General features: G+C 47.4%; 14 non-coding genes across 14 annotated transcripts; all 14 read left to right on the top strand.

Annotated features, from left to right (window-relative positions):
• Positions 1–1,069: 1,069 nt before the first annotated feature.
• On the top strand, positions 1,070–1,260 carry LOC142687892 (U2 spliceosomal RNA). Its single transcript, XR_012857075.1, has one exon. It is a non-coding gene; the product is annotated as a U2 spliceosomal RNA (small nuclear RNA).
• Positions 1,261–2,544: 1,284 nt separating this feature from the next.
• LOC142688035 (U2 spliceosomal RNA) lies at positions 2,545–2,735 on the top strand. Its single transcript, XR_012857204.1, has one exon. It is a non-coding gene; the product is annotated as a U2 spliceosomal RNA (small nuclear RNA).
• Positions 2,736–4,023: 1,288 nt separating this feature from the next.
• Positions 4,024–4,214, top strand: LOC142687890 (U2 spliceosomal RNA). Its single transcript, XR_012857073.1, has one exon. It is a non-coding gene; the product is annotated as a U2 spliceosomal RNA (small nuclear RNA).
• A 1,296-nt stretch (positions 4,215–5,510) lies between these two features.
• Positions 5,511–5,701, top strand: LOC142687889 (U2 spliceosomal RNA). The gene has a single exon (XR_012857072.1). It is a non-coding gene; the product is annotated as a U2 spliceosomal RNA (small nuclear RNA).
• A 1,284-nt stretch (positions 5,702–6,985) lies between these two features.
• LOC142687888 (U2 spliceosomal RNA) lies at positions 6,986–7,176 on the top strand. Its single transcript, XR_012857071.1, has one exon. It is a non-coding gene; the product is annotated as a U2 spliceosomal RNA (small nuclear RNA).
• A 1,272-nt stretch (positions 7,177–8,448) lies between these two features.
• On the top strand, positions 8,449–8,639 carry LOC142687887 (U2 spliceosomal RNA). Its single transcript, XR_012857070.1, has one exon. It is a non-coding gene; the product is annotated as a U2 spliceosomal RNA (small nuclear RNA).
• Positions 8,640–9,935: 1,296 nt separating this feature from the next.
• On the top strand, positions 9,936–10,126 carry LOC142687885 (U2 spliceosomal RNA). The gene has a single exon (XR_012857069.1). It is a non-coding gene; the product is annotated as a U2 spliceosomal RNA (small nuclear RNA).
• A 1,292-nt stretch (positions 10,127–11,418) lies between these two features.
• Positions 11,419–11,609, top strand: LOC142687884 (U2 spliceosomal RNA). Its single transcript, XR_012857068.1, has one exon. It is a non-coding gene; the product is annotated as a U2 spliceosomal RNA (small nuclear RNA).
• A 1,300-nt stretch (positions 11,610–12,909) lies between these two features.
• Positions 12,910–13,100, top strand: LOC142687883 (U2 spliceosomal RNA). The gene has a single exon (XR_012857067.1). It is a non-coding gene; the product is annotated as a U2 spliceosomal RNA (small nuclear RNA).
• A 1,308-nt stretch (positions 13,101–14,408) lies between these two features.
• On the top strand, positions 14,409–14,599 carry LOC142688016 (U2 spliceosomal RNA). Its single transcript, XR_012857187.1, has one exon. It is a non-coding gene; the product is annotated as a U2 spliceosomal RNA (small nuclear RNA).
• A 1,284-nt stretch (positions 14,600–15,883) lies between these two features.
• On the top strand, positions 15,884–16,074 carry LOC142687882 (U2 spliceosomal RNA). Its single transcript, XR_012857066.1, has one exon. It is a non-coding gene; the product is annotated as a U2 spliceosomal RNA (small nuclear RNA).
• Positions 16,075–17,366: 1,292 nt separating this feature from the next.
• Positions 17,367–17,557, top strand: LOC142687881 (U2 spliceosomal RNA). Its single transcript, XR_012857065.1, has one exon. It is a non-coding gene; the product is annotated as a U2 spliceosomal RNA (small nuclear RNA).
• A 1,276-nt stretch (positions 17,558–18,833) lies between these two features.
• Positions 18,834–19,024, top strand: LOC142688015 (U2 spliceosomal RNA). Its single transcript, XR_012857186.1, has one exon. It is a non-coding gene; the product is annotated as a U2 spliceosomal RNA (small nuclear RNA).
• A 1,280-nt stretch (positions 19,025–20,304) lies between these two features.
• Positions 20,305–20,495, top strand: LOC142687880 (U2 spliceosomal RNA). The gene has a single exon (XR_012857064.1). It is a non-coding gene; the product is annotated as a U2 spliceosomal RNA (small nuclear RNA).
• The last annotated feature ends 1,381 nt before the right edge of the window (positions 20,496–21,876 follow it).

The raw sequence follows: 21,876 nt of genomic DNA, 5'->3' as shown, positions 1-21,876 counted from the left end.
CATTCACCTTCCTTGTCTTCTCTCCGCCCTCCCTTTTAGGTAAGTTAAAGAGCTGCACCTGAGCCAGCCACTGATTGATTGATTGATTGATTGATTGATTGATTGATTGATTGATTGATTGATTGATTGATGCAGCACAACAGTCAAATAGTGGAGTGGAGTAGGGGAACAGCAAACAGCCAATAAAGCAGCCCGCCCGCTCGCCTGCCCGCCACAATGGACCTACCTGTGTACACTAGATGGATGTGATGGAATGTACTGTCGTCCCTACATTTCAAGAAGAAGTAAGAATTGCAGTTGCAACAAAGCCTTGCTTGCCTACAAAGAGAGCAGCAATTTGGATTTGTTACTATGTTACCTAGAAGAATAACAAACTGTGCAAGGATGGAGGTTGTAGGAGCAAGGAGAAGTTGTCTGTAAAGTTGGTGGATGCCTATTTTCCATTTTGCAGTCCCTTGTCTCCCTCTTGTGGCCTCCTGGAGGCAACTAGCTGTGCAAAAAAAAGACAGCCTGGCGGCCGGCTGTTGCAGTGTTGCCCTCTCAGGCAACACTGAGTGACTGACTGAGCCTCACCGTCTTATATAAAGTTCAGACGGAACTTTGCACGTGTCATAGTGGAGCCCTCAGGATTCCAGAGCCAGCTTTCTGACATCATAATGGGGCCTCAGAGATAAAAGCCTGGGCCCAGGCAGTGTTGGTCAGTGCTGCTCAGCAGGCAGCACTGGACTGGACTGGATTACAGCTGATACAAGGTGTGAAGGAACAAGGGGTGGCTGTGGGCATGCACTTGCTGCCGCTGCCAGTGTTTATCTGCATGGCAGCAGGGCATTTGGGCGTTGCCAGGAAGGCGTTTTTATGTAGATTCCTCCTCTTTCAGCACTGCATTGTGGTGCAAGCAAAAGAAGCAAATCCTGTCTGGCTTCCTCTCCGGCCTTTATTCACCTCCCGTGTAGCTGTGAGTGTGTGAGCCTGCAGGGCCCCATGGAATTGCCTAGAAGTAGGCTGAATCGCTGCAAGGGCTGAACAGCAGTATCGGGCAGGCTCGGGCAACGCGCGGCCCGTTCGGGTTATCGCTTCTCGGCCTTTTGGCTAAGATCAAGTGTAGTATCTGTTCTTATCAGTTTAATATCTGATACGTCCCCTATCTGGGGACCATATATTAAATGGATTTTTAGAACAGGGAGATGGAAATAGAGCTTGCTCTGTCCACTCCACGCATTGACCTGGTATTGCAGTATTTCCAGGACCGGTGCACCCTTTCCTTATGTGTTGACTAAAAGCAGATTCCAAAAGTGTTTTTTGTCTTTGCTATTGTTTCTGTCTTTCTGAAGGGATCTCCCCTTTTAATCCCATTATTTCAACACCTGTTGGACAATGCATGAGTGATAATGAGCTCATTGATTAAATGCAATTAATGAATAGATTGCCACCTCTTGTTGTGTGTCGTCTGTGTTTCTGTGTTTCCGGCATTTCACATTGGAACACCTCATTCACCTTCCTTGTCTTCTCTCCGCCCTCCCTTTTAGGTAAGTTAAAGAGCTGCACCTGAGCCAGCCACTGATTGATTGATTGATTGATTGATTGATTGATTGATTGATTGATTGATGCAGCACAACAGTCAAATAGTGGAGTGGAGTAGGGGAACAGCAAACAGCCAATAAAGCAGCCCGCCCGCTCGCCTGCCCGCCACAATGGACCTACCTGTGTACACTAGATGGATGTGATGGAATGTACTGTCGTCCCTACATTTCAAGAAGAAGTAAGAATTGCAGTTGCAACAAAGCCTTGCTTGCCTACAAAGAGAGCAGCAATTTGGATTTGTTACTATGTTACCTAGAAGAATAACAAACTGTGCAAGGATGGAGGTTGTAGGAGCAAGGAGAAGTTGTCTGTAAAGTTGGTGGATGCCTATTTTCCATTTTGCAGTCCCTTGTCTCCCTCTTGTGGCCTCCTGGAGGCAACTAGCTGTGCAAAAAAAAGACAGCCTGGCGGCCGGCTGTTGCAGTGTTGCCCTCTCAGGCAACACTGAGTGACTGACTGAGCCTCACCGTCTTATATAAAGTTCAGACGGAACTTTGCACGTGTCATAGTGGAGCCCTCAGGATTCCAGAGCCAGCTTTCTGACATCATAATGGGGCCTCAGAGATAAAAGCCTGGGCCCAGGCAGTGTTGGTCAGTGCTGCTCAGCAGGCAGCACTGGACTGGACTGGATTACAGCTGATACAAGGTGTGAAGGAACAAGGGGTGGCTGTGGGCATGCACTTGCTGCCGCTGCCAGTGTTTATCTGCATGGCAGCAGGGCATTTGGGCGTTGCCAGGAAGGCGTTTTTATGTAGATTCCTCCTCTTTCAGCACTGCATTGTGGTGCAAGCAAAAGAAGCAAATCCTGTCTGGCTTCCTCTCCGGCCTTTATTCACCTCCCGTGTAGCTGTGAGTGTGTGAGCCTGCAGGGCCCCATGGAATTGCCTAGAAGTAGGCTGAATCGCTGCAAGGGCTGAACAGCAGTATCGGGCAGGCTCGGGCAACGCGCGGCCCGTTCGGGTTATCGCTTCTCGGCCTTTTGGCTAAGATCAAGTGTAGTATCTGTTCTTATCAGTTTAATATCTGATACGTCCCCTATCTGGGGACCATATATTAAATGGATTTTTAGAACAGGGAGATGGAAATAGAGCTTGCTCTGTCCACTCCACGCATTGACCTGGTATTGCAGTATTTGCAGGACCGGTGCACCCTTTCCTTATGTGTTGACTAAAAGCAGATTCCAAAAGTGTTTTTTGTCTTTGCTATTGTTTCTGTCTTTCTGAAGGGATCTCCCCTTTTAATCCCATTATTTCAACACCTGTTGGACAATGCATGAGTGATAATGAGCTCATTGATTAAATGCAATTAATGAATAGATTGCCACCTCTTGTTGTGTGTCGTCTGTGTTTCTGTGTTTCCGGCATTTCACATTGGAACACCTCATTCACCTTCCTTGTCTTCTCTCCGCCCTCCCTTTTAGGTAAGTTAAAGAGCTGCACCTGAGCCAGCCACTGATTGATTGATTGATTGATTGATTGATTGATTGATTGATTGATTGATTGATGCAGCACAACAGTCAAATAGTGGAGTGGAGTAGGGGAACAGCAAACAGCCAATAAAGCAGCCCGCCCGCTCGCCTGCCCGCCACAATGGACCTACCTGTGTACACTAGATGGATGTGATGGAATGTACTGTCGTCCCTACATTTCAAGAAGAAGTAAGAATTGCAGTTGCAACAAAGCCTTGCTTGCCTACAAAGAGAGCAGCAATTTGGATTTGTTACTATGTTACCTAGAAGAATAACAAACTGTGCAAGGATGGAGGTTGTAGGAGCAAGGAGAAGTTGTCTGTAAAGTTGGTGGATGCCTATTTTCCATTTTGCAGTCCCTTGTCTCCCTCTTGTGGCCTCCTGGAGGCAACTAGCTGTGCAAAAAAAAGACAGCCTGGCGGCCGGCTGTTGCAGTGTTGCCCTCTCAGGCAACACTGAGTGACTGACTGAGCCTCACCGTCTTATATAAAGTTCAGACGGAACTTTGCACGTGTCATAGTGGAGCCCTCAGGATTCCAGAGCCAGCTTTCTGACATCATAATGGGGCCTCAGAGATAAAAGCCTGGGCCCAGGCAGTGTTGGTCAGTGCTGCTCAGCAGGCAGCACTGGACTGGACTGGATTACAGCTGATACAAGGTGTGAAGGAACAAGGGGTGGCTGTGGGCATGCACTTGCTGCCGCTGCCAGTGTTTATCTGCATGGCAGCAGGGCATTTGGGCGTTGCCAGGAAGGCGTTTTTATGTAGATTCCTCCTCTTTCAGCACTGCATTGTGGTGCAAGCAAAAGAAGCAAATCCTGTCTGGCTTCCTCTCCGGCCTTTATTCACCTCCCGTGTAGCTGTGAGTGTGTGAGCCTGCAGGGCCCCATGGAATTGCCTAGAAGTAGGCTGAATCGCTGCAAGGGCTGAACAGCAGTATCGGGCAGGCTCGGGCAACGCGCGGCCCGTTCGGGTTATCGCTTCTCGGCCTTTTGGCTAAGATCAAGTGTAGTATCTGTTCTTATCAGTTTAATATCTGATACGTCCCCTATCTGGGGACCATATATTAAATGGATTTTTAGAACAGGGAGATGGAAATAGAGCTTGCTCTGTCCACTCCACGCATTGACCTGGTATTGCAGTATTTCCAGGACCGGTGCACCCTTTCCTTATGTGTTGACTAAAAGCAGATTCCAAAAGTGTTTTTTGTCTTTGCTATTGTTTCTGTCTTTCTGAAGGGATCTCCCCTTTTAATCCCATTATTTCAACACCTGTTGGACAATGCATGAGTGATAATGAGCTCATTGATTAAATGCAATTAATGAATAGATTGCCACCTCTTGTTGTGTGTCGTCTGTGTTTCTGTGTTTCCGGCATTTCACATTGGAACACCTCATTCACCTTCCTTGTCTTCTCTCCGCCCTCCCTTTTAGGTAAGTTAAAGAGCTGCACCTGAGCCAGCCACTGATTGATTGATTGATTGATTGATTGATTGATTGATTGATTGATTGATTGATTGATTGATGCAGCACAACAGTCAAATAGTGGAGTGGAGTAGGGGAACAGCAAACAGCCAATAAAGCAGCCCGCCCGCTCGCCTGCCCGCCACAATGGACCTACCTGTGTACACTAGATGGATGTGATGGAATGTACTGTCGTCCCTACATTTCAAGAAGAAGTAAGAATTGCAGTTGCAACAAAGCCTTGCTTGCCTACAAAGAGAGCAGCAATTTGGATTTGTTACTATGTTACCTAGAAGAATAACAAACTGTGCAAGGATGGAGGTTGTAGGAGCAAGGAGAAGTTGTCTGTAAAGTTGGTGGATGCCTATTTTCCATTTTGCAGTCCCTTGTCTCCCTCTTGTGGCCTCCTGGAGGCAACTAGCTGTGCAAAAAAAAGACAGCCTGGCGGCCGGCTGTTGCAGTGTTGCCCTCTCAGGCAACACTGAGTGACTGACTGAGCCTCACCGTCTTATATAAAGTTCAGACGGAACTTTGCACGTGTCATAGTGGAGCCCTCAGGATTCCAGAGCCAGCTTTCTGACATCATAATGGGGCCTCAGAGATAAAAGCCTGGGCCCAGGCAGTGTTGGTCAGTGCTGCTCAGCAGGCAGCACTGGACTGGACTGGATTACAGCTGATACAAGGTGTGAAGGAACAAGGGGTGGCTGTGGGCATGCACTTGCTGCCGCTGCCAGTGTTTATCTGCATGGCAGCAGGGCATTTGGGCGTTGCCAGGAAGGCGTTTTTATGTAGATTCCTCCTCTTTCAGCACTGCATTGTGGTGCAAGCAAAAGAAGCAAATCCTGTCTGGCTTCCTCTCCGGCCTTTATTCACCTCCCGTGTAGCTGTGAGTGTGTGAGCCTGCAGGGCCCCATGGAATTGCCTAGAAGTAGGCTGAATCGCTGCAAGGGCTGAACAGCAGTATCGGGCAGGCTCGGGCAACGCGCGGCCTGTTCGGGTTATCGCTTCTCGGCCTTTTGGCTAAGATCAAGTGTAGTATCTGTTCTTATCAGTTTAATATCTGATACGTCCCCTATCTGGGGACCATATATTAAATGGATTTTTAGAACAGGGAGATGGAAATAGAGCTTGCTCTGTCCACTCCACGCATTGACCTGGTATTGCAGTATTTCCAGGACCGGTGCACCCTTTCCTTATGTGTTGACTAAAAGCAGATTCCAAAAGTGTTTTTTGTCTTTGCTATTGTTTCTGTCTTTCTGAAGGGATCTCCCCTTTTAATCCCATTATTTCAACACCTGTTGGACAATGCATGAGTGATAATGAGCTCATTGATTAAATGCAATTAATGAATAGATTGCCACCTCTTGTTGTGTGTCGTCTGTGTTTCTGTGTTTCCGGCATTTCACATTGGAACACCTCATTCACCTTCCTTGTCTTCTCTCCGCCCTCCCTTTTAGGTAAGTTAAAGAGCTGCACCTGAGCCAGCCACTGATTGATTGATTGATTGATTGATTGATTGATTGATTGATTGATTGATTGATTGCAGCACAACAGTCAAATAGTGGAGTGGAGTAGGGGAACAGCAAACAGCCAATAAAGCAGCCCGCCCGCTCGCCTGCCCGCCACAATGGACCTACCTGTGTACACTAGATGGATGTGATGGAATGTACTGTCGTCCCTACATTTCAAGAAGAAGTAAGAATTGCAGTTGCAACAAAGCCTTGCTTGCCTACAAAGAGAGCAGCAATTTGGATTTGTTACTATGTTACCTAGAAGAATAACAAACTGTGCAAGGATGGAGGTTGTAGGAGCAAGGAGAAGTTGTCTGTAAAGTTGGTGGATGCCTATTTTCCATTTTGCAGTCCCTTGTCTCCCTCTTGTGGCCTCCTGGAGGCAACTAGCTGTGCAAAAAAAAGACAGCCTGGCGGCCGGCTGTTGCAGTGTTGCCCTCTCAGGCAACACTGAGTGACTGACTGAGCCTCACCGTCTTATATAAAGTTCAGACGGAACTTTGCACGTGTCATAGTGGAGCCCTCAGGATTCCAGAGCCAGCTTTCTGACATCATAATGGGGCCTCAGAGATAAAAGCCTGGGCCCAGGCAGTGTTGGTCAGTGCTGCTCAGCAGGCAGCACTGGACTGGACTGGATTACAGCTGATACAAGGTGTGAAGGAACAAGGGGTGGCTGTGGGCATGCACTTGCTGCCGCTGCCAGTGTTTATCTGCATGGCAGCAGGGCATTTGGGCGTTGCCAGGAAGGCGTTTTTATGTAGATTCCTCCTCTTTCAGCACTGTGGTGCAAGCAAAAGAAGCAAATCCTGTCTGGCTTCCTCTCCGGCCTTTATTCACCTCCCGTGTAGCTGTGAGTGTGTGAGCCTGCAGGGCCCCATGGAATTGCCTAGAAGTAGGCTGAATCGCTGCAAGGGCTAAACAGCAGTATCGGGCAGGCTCGGGCAACGCGCGGCCCGTTCGGGTTATCGCTTCTCGGCCTTTTGGCTAAGATCAAGTGTAGTATCTGTTCTTATCAGTTTAATATCTGATACGTCCCCTATCTGGGGACCATATATTAAATGGATTTTTAGAACAGGGAGATGGAAATAGAGCTTGCTCTGTCCACTCCACGCATTGACCTGGTATTGCAGTATTTCCAGGACCGGTGCACCCTTTCCTTATGTGTTGACTAAAAGCAGATTCCAAAAGTGTTTTTTGTCTTTGCTATTGTTTCTGTCTTTCTGAAGGGATCTCCCCTTTTAATCCCATTATTTCAACACCTGTTGGACAATGCATGAGTGATAATGAGCTCATTGATTAAATGCAATTAATGAATAGATTGCCACCTCTTGTTGTGTGTCGTCTGTGTTTCTGTGTTTCCGGCATTTCACATTGGAACACCTCATTCACCTTCCTTGTCTTCTCTCCGCCCTCCCTTTTAGGTAAGTTAAAGAGCTGCACCTGAGCCAGCCACTGATTGATTGATTGATTGATTGATTGATTGATTGATGCAGCACAACAGTCAAATAGTGGAGTGGAGTAGGGGAACAGCAAACAGCCAATAAAGCAGCCCGCCCGCTCGCCTGCCCGCCACAATGGACCTACCTGTGTACACTAGATGGATGTGATGGAATGTACTGTCGTCCCTACATTTCAAGAAGAAGTAAGAATTGCAGTTGCAACAAAGCCTTGCTTGCCTACAAAGAGAGCAGCAATTTGGATTTGTTACTATGTTACCTAGAAGAATAACAAACTGTGCAAGGATGGAGGTTGTAGGAGCAAGGAGAAGTTGTCTGTAAAGTTGGTGGATGCCTATTTTCCATTTTGCAGTCCCTTGTCTCCCTCTTGTGGCCTCCTGGAGGCAACTAGCTGTGCAAAAAAAAGACAGCCTGGCGGCCGGCTGTTGCAGTGTTGCCCTCTCAGGCAACACTGAGTGACTGACTGAGCCTCACCGTCTTATATAAAGTTCAGACGGAACTTTGCACGTGTCATAGTGGAGCCCTCAGGATTCCAGAGCCAGCTTTCTGACATCATAATGGGGCCTCAGAGATAAAAGCCTGGGCCCAGGCAGTGTTGGTCAGTGCTGCTCAGCAGGCAGCACTGGACTGGACTGGATTACAGCTGATACAAGGTGTGAAGGAACAAGGGGTGGCTGTGGGCATGCACTTGCTGCCGCTGCCAGTGTTTATCTGCATGGCAGCAGGGCATTTGGGCGTTGCCAGGAAGGCGTTTTTATGTAGATTCCTCCTCTTTCAGCACTGCATTGTGGTGCAAGCAAAAGAAGCAAATCCTGTCTGGCTTCCTCTCCGGCCTTTATTCACCTCCCGTGTAGCTGTGAGTGTGTGAGCCTGCAGGGCCCCATGGAATTGCCTAGAAGTAGGCTGAATCGCTGCAAGGGCTGAACAGCAGTATCGGGCAGGCTCGGGCAACGCGCGGCCCGTTCGGGTTATCGCTTCTCGGCCTTTTGGCTAAGATCAAGTGTAGTATCTGTTCTTATCAGTTTAATATCTGATACGTCCCCTATCTGGGGACCATATATTAAATGGATTTTTAGAACAGGGAGATGGAAATAGAGCTTGCTCTGTCCACTCCACGCATTGACCTGGTATTGCAGTATTTCCAGGACCGGTGCACCCTTTCCTTATGTGTTGACTAAAAGCAGATTCCAAAAGTGTTTTTTGTCTTTGCTATTGTTTCTGTCTTTCTGAAGGGATCTCCCCTTTTAATCCCATTATTTCAACACCTGTTGGACAATGCATGAGTGATAATGAGCTCATTGATTAAATGCAATTAATGAATAGATTGCCACCTCTTGTTGTGTGTCGTCTGTGTTTCTGTGTTTCCGGCATTTCACATTGGAACACCTCATTCACCTTCCTTGTCTTCTCTCCGCCCTCCCTTTTAGGTAAGTTAAAGAGCTGCACCTGAGCCAGCCACTGATTGATTGATTGATTGATTGATTGATTGATTGATTGATTGATTGATTGATTGATTGATGCAGCACAACAGTCAAATAGTGGAGTGGAGTAGGGGAACAGCAAACAGCCAATAAAGCAGCCCGCCCGCTCGCCTGCCCGCCACAATGGACCTACCTGTGTACACTAGATGGATGTGATGGAATGTACTGTCGTCCCTACATTTCAAGAAGAAGTAAGAATTGCAGTTGCAACAAAGCCTTGCTTGCCTACAAAGAGAGCAGCAATTTGGATTTGTTACTATGTTACCTAGAAGAATAACAAACTGTGCAAGGATGGAGGTTGTAGGAGCAAGGAGAAGTTGTCTGTAAAGTTGGTGGATGCCTATTTTCCATTTTGCAGTCCCTTGTCTCCCTCTTGTGGCCTCCTGGAGGCAACTAGCTGTGCAAAAAAAAGACAGCCTGGCGGCCGGCTGTTGCAGTGTTGCCCTCTCAGGCAACACTGAGTGACTGACTGAGCCTCACCGTCTTATATAAAGTTCAGACGGAACTTTGCACGTGTCATAGTGGAGCCCTCAGGATTCCAGAGCCAGCTTTCTGACATCATAATGGGGCCTCAGAGATAAAAGCCTGGGCCCAGGCAGTGTTGGTCAGTGCTGCTCAGCAGGCAGCACTGGACTGGACTGGATTACAGCTGATACAAGGTGTGAAGGAACAAGGGGTGGCTGTGGGCATGCACTTGCTGCCGCTGCCAGTGTTTATCTGCATGGCAGCAGGGCATTTGGGCGTTGCCAGGAAGGCGTTTTTATGTCGATTCCTCCTCTTTCAGCACTGCATTGTGGTGCAAGCAAAAGAAGCAAATCCTGTCTGGCTTCCTCTCCGGCCTTTATTCACCTCCCGTGTAGCTGTGAGTGTGTGAGCCTGCAGGGCCCCATGGAATTGCCTAGAAGTAGGCTGAATCGCTGCAAGGGCTGAACAGCAGTATCGGGCAGGCTCGGGCAACGCGCGGCCCGTTCGGGTTATCGCTTCTCGGCCTTTTGGCTAAGATCAAGTGTAGTATCTGTTCTTATCAGTTTAATATCTGATACGTCCCCTATCTGGGGACCATATATTAAATGGATTTTTAGAACAGGGAGATGGAAATAGAGCTTGCTCTGTCCACTCCACGCATTGACCTGGTATTGCAGTATTTCCAGGACCGGTGCACCCTTTCCTTATGTGTTGACTAAAAGCAGATTCCAAAAGTGTTTTTTGTCTTTGCTATTGTTTCTGTCTTTCTGAAGGGATCTCCCCTTTTAATCCCATTATTTCAACACCTGTTGGACAATGCATGAGTGATAATGAGCTCATTGATTAAATGCAATTAATGAATAGATTGCCACCTCTTGTTGTGTGTCGTCTGTGTTTCTGTGTTTCCGGCATTTCACATTGGAACACCTCATTCACCTTCCTTGTCTTCTCTCCGCCCTCCCTTTTAGGTAAGTTAAAGAGCTGCACCTGAGCCAGCCACTGATTGATTGATTGATTGATTGATTGATTGATTGATTGATTGATTGATTGATTGATGCAGCACAACAGTCAAATAGTGGAGTGGAGTAGGGGAACAGCAAACAGCCAATAAAGCAGCCCACCCGCTCGCCTGCCCGCCACAATGGACCTACCTGTGTACACTAGATGGATGTGATGGAATGTACTGTCGTCCCTACATTTCAAGAAGAAGTAAGAATTGCAGTTGCAACAAAGCCTTGCTTGCCTACAAAGAGAGCAGCAATTTGGATTTGTTACTATGTTACCTAGAAGAATAACAAACTGTGCAAGGATGGAGGTTGTAGGAGCAAGGAGAAGTTGTCTGTAAAGTTGGTGGATGCCTATTTTCCATTTTGCAGTCCCTTGTCTCCCTCTTGTGGCCTCCTGGAGGCAACTAGCTGTGCAAAAAAAAGACAGCCTGGCGGCCGGCTGTTGCAGTGTTGCCCTCTCAGGCAACACTGAGTGACTGACTGAGCCTCACCGTCTTATATAAAGTTCAGACGGAACTTTGCACGTGTCATAGTGGAGCCCTCAGGATTCCAGAGCCAGCTTTCTGACATCATAATGGGGCCTCAGAGATAAAAGCCTGGGCCCAGGCAGTGTTGGTCAGTGCTGCTCAGCAGGCAGCACTGGACTGGACTGGATTACAGCTGATACAAGGTGTGAAGGAACAAGGGGTGGCTGTGGGCATGCACTTGCTGCCGCTGCCAGTGTTTATCTGCATGGCAGCAGGGCATTTGGGCGTTGCCAGGAAGGCGTTTTTATGTAGATTCCTCCTCTTTCAGCACTGCATTGTGGTGCAAGCAAAAGAAGCAAATCCTGTCTGGCTTCCTCTCCGGCCTTTATTCACCTCCAGTGTAGCTGTGAGTGTGTGAGCCTGCAGGGCCCCATGGAATTGCCTAGAAGTAGGCTGAATCGCTGCAAGGGCTGAACAGCAGTATCGGGCAGGCTCGGGCAACGCGCGGCCCGTTCGGGTTATCGCTTCTCGGCCTTTTGGCTAAGATCAAGTGTAGTATCTGTTCTTATCAGTTTAATATCTGATACGTCCCCTATCTGGGGACCATATATTAAATGGATTTTTAGAACAGGGAGATGGAAATAGAGCTTGCTCTGTCCACTCCACGCATTGACCTGGTATTGCAGTATTTCCAGGACCGGTGCACCCTTTCCTTATGTGTTGACTAAAAGCAGATTCCAAAAGTGTTTTTTGTCTTTGCTATTGTTTCTGTCTTTCTGAAGGGATCTCCCCTTTTAATCCCATTATTTCAACACCTGTTGGACAATGCATGAGTGATAATGAGCTCATTGATTAAATGCAATTAATGAATAGATTGCCACCTCTTGTTGTGTGTCGTCTGTGTTTCTGTGTTTCCGGCATTTCACATTGGAACACCTCATTCACCTTCCTTGTCTTCTCTCCGCCCTCCCTTTTAGGTAAGTTAAAGAGCTGCACCTGAGCCAGCCACTGATTGATTGATTGATTGATTGATTGATTGATTGATTGATTGATTGATTGATTGATTGATTGATGCAGCACAACAGTCAAATAGTGGAGTGGAGTAGGGGAACAGCAAACAGCCAATAAAGCAGCCCGCCCGCTCGCCTGCCCACCACAATGGACCTACCTGTGTACACTAGATGGATGTGATGGAATGTACTGTCGTCCCTACATTTCAAGAAGAAGTAAGAATTGCAGTTGCAACAAAGCCTTGCTTGCCTACAAAGAGAGCAGCAATTTGGATTTGTTACTATGTTACCTAGAAGAATAACAAACTGTGCAAGGATGGAGGTTGTAGGAGCAAGGAGAAGTTGTCTGTAAAGTTGGTGGATGCCTATTTTCCATTTTGCAGTCCCTTGTCTCCCTCTTGTGGCCTCCTGGAGGCAACTAGCTGTGCAAAAAAAAGACAGCCTGGCGGCCGGCTGTTGCAGTGTTGCCCTCTCAGGCAACACTGAGTGACTGACTGAGCCTCACCGTCTTATATAAAGTTCAGACGGAACTTTGCACGTGTCATAGTGGAGCCCTCAGGATTCCAGAGCCAGCTTTCTGACATCATAATGGGGCCTCAGAGATAAAAGCCTGGGCCCAGGCAGTGTTGGTCAGTGCTGCTCAGCAGGCAGCACTGGACTGGACTGGATTACAGCTGATACAAGGTGTGAAGGAACAAGGGGTGGCTGTGGGCATGCACTTGCTGCCGCTGCCAGTGTTTATCTGCATGGCAGCAGGGCATTTGGGCGTTGCCAGGAAGGCGTTTTTATGTAGATTCCTCCTCTTTCAGCACTGCATTGTGGTGCAAGCAAAAGAAGCAAATCCTGTCTGGCTTCCTCTCCGGCCTTTATTCACCTCCCGTGTAGCTGTGAGTGTGTGAGCCTGCAGGGCCCCATGGAATTGCCTAGAAGTAGGCTGAATCGCTGCAAGGGCTGAACAGCAGTATCGGGCAGGCTCGGGCAACGCGCGGCCCGTTCGGGTTATCGCTTCTCGGCCTTTTGGCTAAGATCAAGTGTAGTATCTGTTCTTATCAGTTTAATATCTGATACGTCCCCTATCTGGGGACCATATATTAAATGGATTTTTAGAACAGGGAGATGGAAATAGAGCTTGCTCTGTCCACTCCACGCATTGACCTGGTATTGCAGTATTTCCAGGACCGGTGCACCCTTTCCTTATGTGTTGACTAAAAGCAGATTCCAAAAGTGTTTTTTGTCTTTGCTATTGTTTCTGTCTTTCTGAAGGGATCTCCCCTTTTAATCCCATTATTTCAACACCTGTTGGACAATGCATGAGTGATAATGAGCTCATTGATTAAATGCAATTAATGAATAGATTGCCACCTCTTGTTGTGTGTCGTCTGTGTTTCTGTGTTTCCGGCATTTCACATTGGAACACCTCATTCACCTTCCTTGTCTTCTCTCCGCCCTCCCTTTTAGGTAAGTTAAAGAGCTGCACCTGAGCCAGCCACTGATTGATTGATTGATTGATTGATTGATTGATTGATTGATTGATTGATTGATTGATTGATTGATTGATTGATGCAGCACAACAGTCAAATAGTGGAGTGGAGTAGGGGAACAGCAAACAGCCAATAAAGCAGCCCGCCCGCTCGCCTGCCCGCCACAATGGACCTACCTGTGTACACTAGATGGATGTGATGGAATGTACTGTCGTCCCTACATTTCAAGAAGAAGTAAGAATTGCAGTTGCAACAAAGCCTTGCTTGCCTACAAAGAGAGCAGCAATTTGGATTTGTTACTATGTTACCTAGAGGAATAACAAACTGTGCAAGGATGGAGGTTGTAGGAGCAAGGAGAAGTTGTCTGTAAAGTTGGTGGATGCCTATTTTCCATTTTGCAGTCCCTTGTCTCCCTCTTGTGGCCTCCTGGAGGCAACTAGCTGTGCAAAAAAAAGACAGCCTGGCGGCCGGCTGTTGCAGTGTTGCCCTCTCAGGCAACACTGAGTGACTGACTGAGCCTCACCGTCTTATATAAAGTTCAGACGGAACTTTGCACGTGTCATAGTGGAGCCCTCAGGATTCCAGAGCCAGCTTTCTGACATCATAATGGGGCCTCAGAGATAAAAGCCTGGGCCCAGGCAGTGTTGGTCAGTGCTGCTCAGCAGGCAGCACTGGACTGGACTGGATTACAGCTGATACAAGGTGTGAAGGAACAAGGGGTGGCTGTGGGCATGCACTTGCTGCCGCTGCCAGTGTTTATCTGCATGGCAGCAGGGCATTTGGGCGTTGCCAGGAAGGCGTTTTTATGTAGATTCCTCCTCTTTCAGCACTGCATTGTGGTGCAAGCAAAAGAAGCAAATCCTGTCTGGCTTCCTCTCCGGCCTTTATTCACCTCCCGTGTAGCTGTGAGTGTGTGAGCCTGCAGGGCCCCATGGAATTGCCTAGAAGTAGGCTGAATCGCTGCAAGGGCTGAACAGCAGTATCGGGCAGGCTCGGGCAACGCGCGGCCCGTTCGGGTTATCGCTTCTCGGCCTTTTGGCTAAGATCAAGTGTAGTATCTGTTCTTATCAGTTTAATATCTGATACGTCCCCTATCTGGGGACCATATATTAAATGGATTTCTAGAACACGGAGATGGAAATAGAGCTTGCTCTGTCCACTCCACGCATTGACCTGGTATTGCAGTATTTCCAGGACCGGTGCACCCTTTCCTTATGTGTTGACTAAAAGCAGATTCCAAAAGTGTTTTTTGTCTTTGCTATTGTTTCTGTCTTTCTGAAGGGATCTCCCCTTTTAATCCCATTATTTCAACACCTGTTGGACAATGCATGAGTGATAATGAGCTCATTGATTAAATGCAATTAATGAATAGATTGCCACCTCTTGTTGTGTGTCGTCTGTGTTTCTGTGTTTCCGGCATTTCACATTGGAACACCTCATTCACCTTCCTTGTCTTCTCTCCGCCCTCCCTTTTAGGTAAGTTAAAGAGCTGCACCTGAGCCAGCCACTGATTGATTGATTGATTGATTGATTGATTGATTGATTGATTGATTGATGCAGCACAACAGTCAAATAGTGGAGTGGAGTAGGGGAACAGCAAACAGCCAATAAAGCAGCCCGCCCGCTCGCCTGCCCGCCACAATGGACCTACCTGTGTACACTAGATGGATGTGATGGAATGTACTGTCATCCCTACATTTCAAGAAGAAGTAAGAATTGCAGTTGCAACAAAGCCTTGCTTGCCTACAAAGAGAGCAGCAATTTGGATTTGTTACTATGTTACCTAGAAGAATAACAAACTGTGCAAGGATGGAGGTTGTAGGAGCAAGGAGAAGTTGTCTGTAAAGTTGGTGGATGCCTATTTTCCATTTTGCAGTCCCTTGTCTCCCTCTTGTGGCCTCCTGGAGGCAACTAGCTGTGCAAAAAAAAGACAGCCTGGCGGCCGGCTGTTGCAGTGTTGCCCTCTCAGGCAACACTGAGTGACTGACTGAGCCTCACCGTCTTATATAAAGTTCAGACGGAACTTTGCACGTGTCATAGTGGAGCCCTCAGGATTCCAGAGCCAGCTTTCTGACATCATAATGGGGCCTCAGAGATAAAAGCCTGGGCCCAGGCAGTGTTGGTCAGTGCTGCTCAGCAGGCAGCACTGGACTGGACTGGATTACAGCTGATACAAGGTGTGAAGGAACAAGGGGTGGCTGTGGGCATGCACTTGCTGCCGCTGCCAGTGTTTATCTGCATGGCAGCAGGGCATTTGGGCGTTGCCAGGAAGGCGTTTTTATGTAGATTCCTCCTCTTTCAGCACTGCATTGTGGTGCAAGCAAAAGAAGCAAATCCTGTCTGGCTTCCTCTCCGGCCTTTATTCACCTCCCGTGTAGCTGTGAGTGTGTGAGCCTGCAGGGCCCCATGGAATTGCCTAGAAGTAGGCTGAATCGCTGCAAGGGCTGAACAGCAGTATCGGGCAGGCTCGGGCAACGCGCGGCCCGTTCGGGTTATCGCTTCTCGGCCTTTTGGCTAAGATCAAGTGTAGTATCTGTTCTTATCAGTTTAATATCTGATACGTCCCCTATCTGGGGACCATATATTAAATGGATTTTTAGAACAGGGAGATGGAAATAGAGCTTGCTCTGTCCACTCCACGCATTGACCTGGTATTGCAGTATTTCCAGGACCGGTGCACCCTTTCCTTATGTGTTGACTAAAAGCAGATTCCAAAAGTGTTTTTTGTCTTTGCTATTGTTTCTGTCTTTCTGAAGGGATCTCCCCTTTTAATCCCATTATTTCAACACCTGTTGGACAATGCATGAGTGATAATGAGCTCATTGATTAAATGCAATTAATGAATAGATTGCCACCTCTTGTTGTGTGTCGTCTGTGTTTCTGTGTTTCCGGCATTTCACATTGGAACACCTCATTCACCTTCCTTGTCTTCTCTCCGCCCTCCCTTTTAGGTAAGTTAAAGAGCTGCACCTGAGCCAGCCACTGATTGATTGATTGATTGATTGATTGATTGATTGATTGATTGATTGATTGATTGATGCAGCACAACAGTCAAATAGTGGAGTGGAGTAGGGGAACAGCAAACAGCCAATAAAGCAGCCCGCCCGCTCGCCTGCCCGCCACAATGGACCTTCCTGTGTACACTAGATGGATGTGATGGAATGTACTGTCGTCCCTACATTTCAAGAAGAAGTAAGAATTGCAGTTGCAACAAAGCCTTGCTTGCCTACAAAGAGAGCAGCAATTTGGATTTGTTACTATGTTACCTAGAAGAATAACAAACTGTGCAAGGATGGAGGTTGTAGGAGCAAGGAGAAGTTGTCTGTAAAGTTGGTGGATGCCTATTTTCCATTTTGCAGTCCCATGTCTCCCTCTTGTGGCCTCCTGGAGGCAACTAGCTGTGCAAAAAAAAGACAGCCTGGCGGCCGGCTGTTGCAGTGTTGCCCTCTCAGGCAACACTGAGTGACTGACTGAGCCTCACCGTCTTATATAAAGTTCAGACGGAACTTTGCACGTGTCATAGTGGAGCCCTCAGGATTCCAGAGCCAGCTTTCTGACATCATAATGGGGCCTCAGAGATAAAAGCCTGGGCCCAGGCAGTGTTGGTCAGTGCTGCTCAGCAGGCAGCACTGGACTGGACTGGATTACAGCTGATACAAGGTGTGAAGGAACAAGGGGTGGCTGTGGGCATGCACTTGCTGCCGCTGCCAGTGTTTATCTGCATGGCAGCAGGGCATTTGGGCGTTGCCAGGAAGGCGTTTTTATGTAGATTCCTCCTCTTTCAGCACTGCATTGTGGTGCAAGCAAAAGAAGCAAATCCTGTCTGGCTTCCTCTCCGGCCTTTATTCACCTCCCGTGTAGCTGTGAGTGTGTGAGCCTGCAGGGCCCCATGGAATTGCCTAGAAGTAGGCTGAATCGCTGCAAGGGCTGAACAGCAGTATCGGGCAGGCTCGGGCAACGCGCGGCCCGTTCGGGTTATCGCTTCTCGGCCTTTTGGCTAAGATCAAGTGTAGTATCTGTTCTTATCAGTTTAATATCTGATACGTCCCCTATCTGGGGACCATATATTAAATGGATTTTTAGAACAGGGAGATGGAAATAGAGCTTGCTCTGTCCACTCCACGCATTGACCTGGTATTGCAGTATTTCCAGGACCGGTGCACCCTTTCCTTATGTGTTGACTAAAAGCAGATTCCAAAAGTGTTTTTTGTCTTTGCTATTGTTTCTGTCTTTCTGAAGGGATCTCCCCTTTTAATCCCATTATTTCAACACCTGTTGGACAATGCATGAGTGATAATGAGCTCATTGATTAAATGCAATTAATGAATAGATTGCCACCTCTTGTTGTGTGTCGTCTGTGTTTCTGTGTTTCCGGCATTTCACATTGGAACACCTCATTCACCTTCCTTGTCTTCTCTCCGCCCTCCCTTTTAGGTAAGTTAAAGAGCTGCACCTGAGCCAGCCACTGATTGATTGATTGATTGATTGATTGATTGATTGATTGATGCAGCACAACAGTCAAATAGTGGAGTGGAGTAGGGGAACAGCAAACAGCCAATAAAGCAGCCCGCCCGCTCGCCTGCCCGCCACAATGGACCTACCTGTGTACACTAGATGGATGTGATGGAATGTACTGTCGTCCCTACATTTCAAGAAGAAGTAAGAATTGCAGTTGCAACAAAGCCTTGCTTGCCTACAAAGAGAGCAGCAATTTGGATTTGTTACTATGTTACCTAGAAGAATAACAAACTGTGCAAGGATGGAGGTTGTAGGAGCAAGGAGAAGTTGTCTGTAAAGTTGGTGGATGCCTATTTTCCATTTTGCAGTCCCTTGTCTCCCTCTTGTGGCCTCCTGGAGGTAACTAGCTGTGCAAAAAAAAGACAGCCTGGCGGCCGGCTGTTGCAGTGTTGCCCTCTCAGGCAACACTGAGTGACTGACTGAGCCTCACCGTCTTATATAAAGTTCAGACGGAACTTTGCACGTGTCATAGTGGAGCCCTCAGGATTCCAGAGCCAGCTTTCTGACATCATAATGGGGCCTCAGAGATAAAAGCCTGGGCCCAGGCAGTGTTGGTCAGTGCTGCTCAGCAGGCAGCACTGGACTGGACTGGATTACAGCTGATACAAGGTGTGAAGGAACAAGGGGTGGCTGTGGGCATGCACTTGCTGCCGCTGCCAGTGTTTATCTGCATGGCAGCAGGGCATTTGGGCGTTGCCAGGAAGGCGTTTTTATGTAGATTCCTCCTCTTTCAGCACTGCATTGTGGTGCAAGCAAAAGAAGCAAATCCTGTCTGGCTTCCTCTCCGGCCTTTATTCACCTCCCGTGTAGCTGTGAGTGTGTGAGCCTGCAGGGCCCCATGGAATTGCCTAGAAGTAGGCTGAATCGCTGCAAGGGCTGAACAGCAGTATCGGGCAGGCTCGGGCAACGCGCGGCCCGTTCGGGTTATCGCTTCTCGGCCTTTTGGCTAAGATCAAGTGTAGTATCTGTTCTTATCAGTTTAATATCTGATACGTCCCCTATCTGGGGACCATATATTAAATGGATTTCTAGAACACGGAGATGGAAATAGAGCTTGCTCTGTCCACTCCACGCATTGACCTGGTATTGCAGTATTTCCAGGACCGGTGCACCCTTTCCTTATGTGTTGACTAAAAGCAGATTCCAAAAGTGTTTTTTGTCTTTGCTATTGTTTCTGTCTTTCTGAAGGGATCTCCCCTTTTAATCCCATTATTTCAACACCTGTTGGACAATGCATGAGTGATAATGAGCTCATTGATTAAATGCAATTAATGAATAGATTGCCACCTCTTGTTGTGTGTCGTCTGTGTTTCTGTGTTTCCGGCATTTCACATTGGAACACCTCATTCACCTTCCTTGTCTTCTCTCCGCCCTCCCTTTTAGGTAAGTTAAAGAGCTGCACCTGAGCCAGCCACTGATTGATTGATTGATTGATTGATTGATTGATTGATTGATTGATGCAGCACAACAGTCAAATAGTGGAGTGGAGTAGGGGAACAGCAAACAGCCAATAAAGCAGCCCGCCCGCTCGCCTGCCCGCCACAATGGACCTACCTGTGTACACTAGATGGATGTGATGGAATGTACTGTCATCCCTACATTTCAAGAAGAAGTAAGAATTGCAGTTGCAACAAAGCCTTGCTTGCCTACAAAGAGAGCAGCAATTTGGATTTGTTACTATGTTACCTAGAAGAATAACAAACTGTGCAAGGATGGAGGTTGTAGGAGCAAGGAGAAGTTGTCTGTAAAGTTGGTGGATGCCTATTTTCCATTTTGCAGTCCCTTGTCTCCCTCTTGTGGCCTCCTGGAGGCAACTAGCTGTGCAAAAAAAAGACAGCCTGGCGGCCGGCTGTTGCAGTGTTGCCCTCTCAGGCAACACTGAGTGACTGACTGAGCCTCACCGTCTTATATAAAGTTCAGACGGAACTTTGCACGTGTCATAGTGGAGCCCTCAGGATTCCAGAGCCAGCTTTCTGACATCATAATGGGGCCTCAGAGATAAAAGCCTGGGCCCAGGCAGTGTTGGTCAGTGCTGCTCAGCAGGCAGCACTGGACTGGACTGGATTACAGCTGATACAAGGTGTGAAGGAACAAGGGGTGGCTGTGGGCATGCACTTGCTGCCGCTGCCAGTGTTTATCTGCATGGCAGCAGGGCATTTGGGCGTTGCCAGGAAGGCGTTTTTATGTAGATTCCTCCTCTTTCAGCACTGCATTGTGGTGCAAGCAAAAGAAGCAAATCCTGTCTGGCTTCCTCTCCGGCCTTTATTCACCTCCCGTGTAGCTGTGAGTGTGTGAGCCTGCAGGGCCCCATGGAATTGCCTAGAAGTAGGCTGAATCGCTGCAAGGGCTGAACAGCAGTATCGGGCAGGCTCGGGCAACGCGCGGCCCGTTCGGGTTATCGCTTCTCGGCCTTTTGGCTAAGATCAAGTGTAGTATCTGTTCTTATCAGTTTAATATCTGATACGTCCCCTATCTGGGGACCATATATTAAATGGATTTTTAGAACAGGGAGATGGAAATAGAGCTTGCTCTGTCCACTCCACGCATTGACCTGGTATTGCAGTATTTCCAGGACCGGTGCACCCTTTCCTTATGTGTTGACTAAAAGCAGATTCCAAAAGTGTTTTTTGTCTTTGCTATTGTTTCTGTCTTTCTGAAGGGATCTCCCCTTTTAATCCCATTACATAGTTACATAGTTACATAGTTACATAGTTAGTACGGCTGAAAAAAGACACATGTCCATCAAGTTCAACCAAGGGAAGGGAAAAGGGAACGGAAAAATTTCTACACATAGGAGCAAATATTTTTTTGTTCTAGGAAATTATCTAACCCTTTTTTAAAGCCATCTACTGTCCCTGCTGTGACCAGCTCCTGCGGTAGGCTATTCCATAAATTCACAGTTCTCACTGTAAAGAAGCCTTGTCGCCTCTGCAGCTTGAACCTTTTTTTCTCCAGACGGAGGGAGTGCCCCCTTGTTTTTTGAGGGGGTTTTACAAGGAACAGGATTTCACCATATTTTTTGTATGTGCCATTAATATATTTATATAAGTTAATCATGTCCCCCCTTAGTCGTCTTTTTTCAAGGCTAAATAGGTTTAATTCTTTCAATCTTTCCTCATAACTTAAATTCTCCATGCCCCTTATTAGCTTCGTTGCTCTTCTTTGTATTTTTTCCAACTCCAGGGCATCCTTTCTATGAACTGGAGCCCAGAACTGAACTGCATATTCTAGATGAGGCCTCACTAATGCTTTGTAAAGTGGCATTATTACATCCCTGTCCCGCGAGTCCATGCCTCTTTTAATACACGACAATATCCTGCTGGCCTTTGAAGCAGCTGATTGACACTGCATGCTGTTATTGAGTTTATGATTTACAAGTACACCCAGATCCTTCTCAACAAGTGAATCCGCCAGTGTAGCGCCCCCTAGGACATATGATGCATGCAGGTTGTTGGTACCAAGATGCATAACTTTACATTTATCTACATTAAACTTCATTTGCCAAGTGGACGCCCAAACACTTAGTTTGTTTAAATCTGCCTGTAATTCATGAACATCTTCCATAGTCTGAACTATATTACATAGCTTGGTGTCATCTGCAAAAATAGAAATAGTGCTATTAATCCCTTCCTCTATATCATTAATAAATAAGTTGAATAATAGTGGTCCCAGCACTGAACCCTGGGGTACACCACTTATAACCGGTGACCATTCAGAGTAGGAATCATTGACCACAACTCTCTGGATACGGTCCTTGAGCCAATTCTCAATCCAATTACAAACTATATTTTCTAAACCTATAGTCCTTAATTTACCCATTAGGCGTCTATGGGGGACAGTGTCAAATGCCTTTGCAAAGTCCAAAAACACTAAATCCACAGCGGCCCCTCTGTCTAGACTTCTGCTCACCTCTTCATAAAAACAGATTAGGTTAGTTTGACAACTTCTGTCCTTAGTAAAACCGTGCTG

Source organism: Rhinoderma darwinii (assembly GCF_050947455.1).
Source record: "Rhinoderma darwinii isolate aRhiDar2 chromosome 5 unlocalized genomic scaffold, aRhiDar2.hap1 SUPER_5_unloc_24, whole genome shotgun sequence".
NCBI classification, from domain to species: domain Eukaryota; kingdom Metazoa; phylum Chordata; class Amphibia; order Anura; family Rhinodermatidae; genus Rhinoderma; species Rhinoderma darwinii.
Note: the sequence above shows the minus strand (reverse complement) of the source record. Positions and strands in the feature narration are given on the sequence as shown.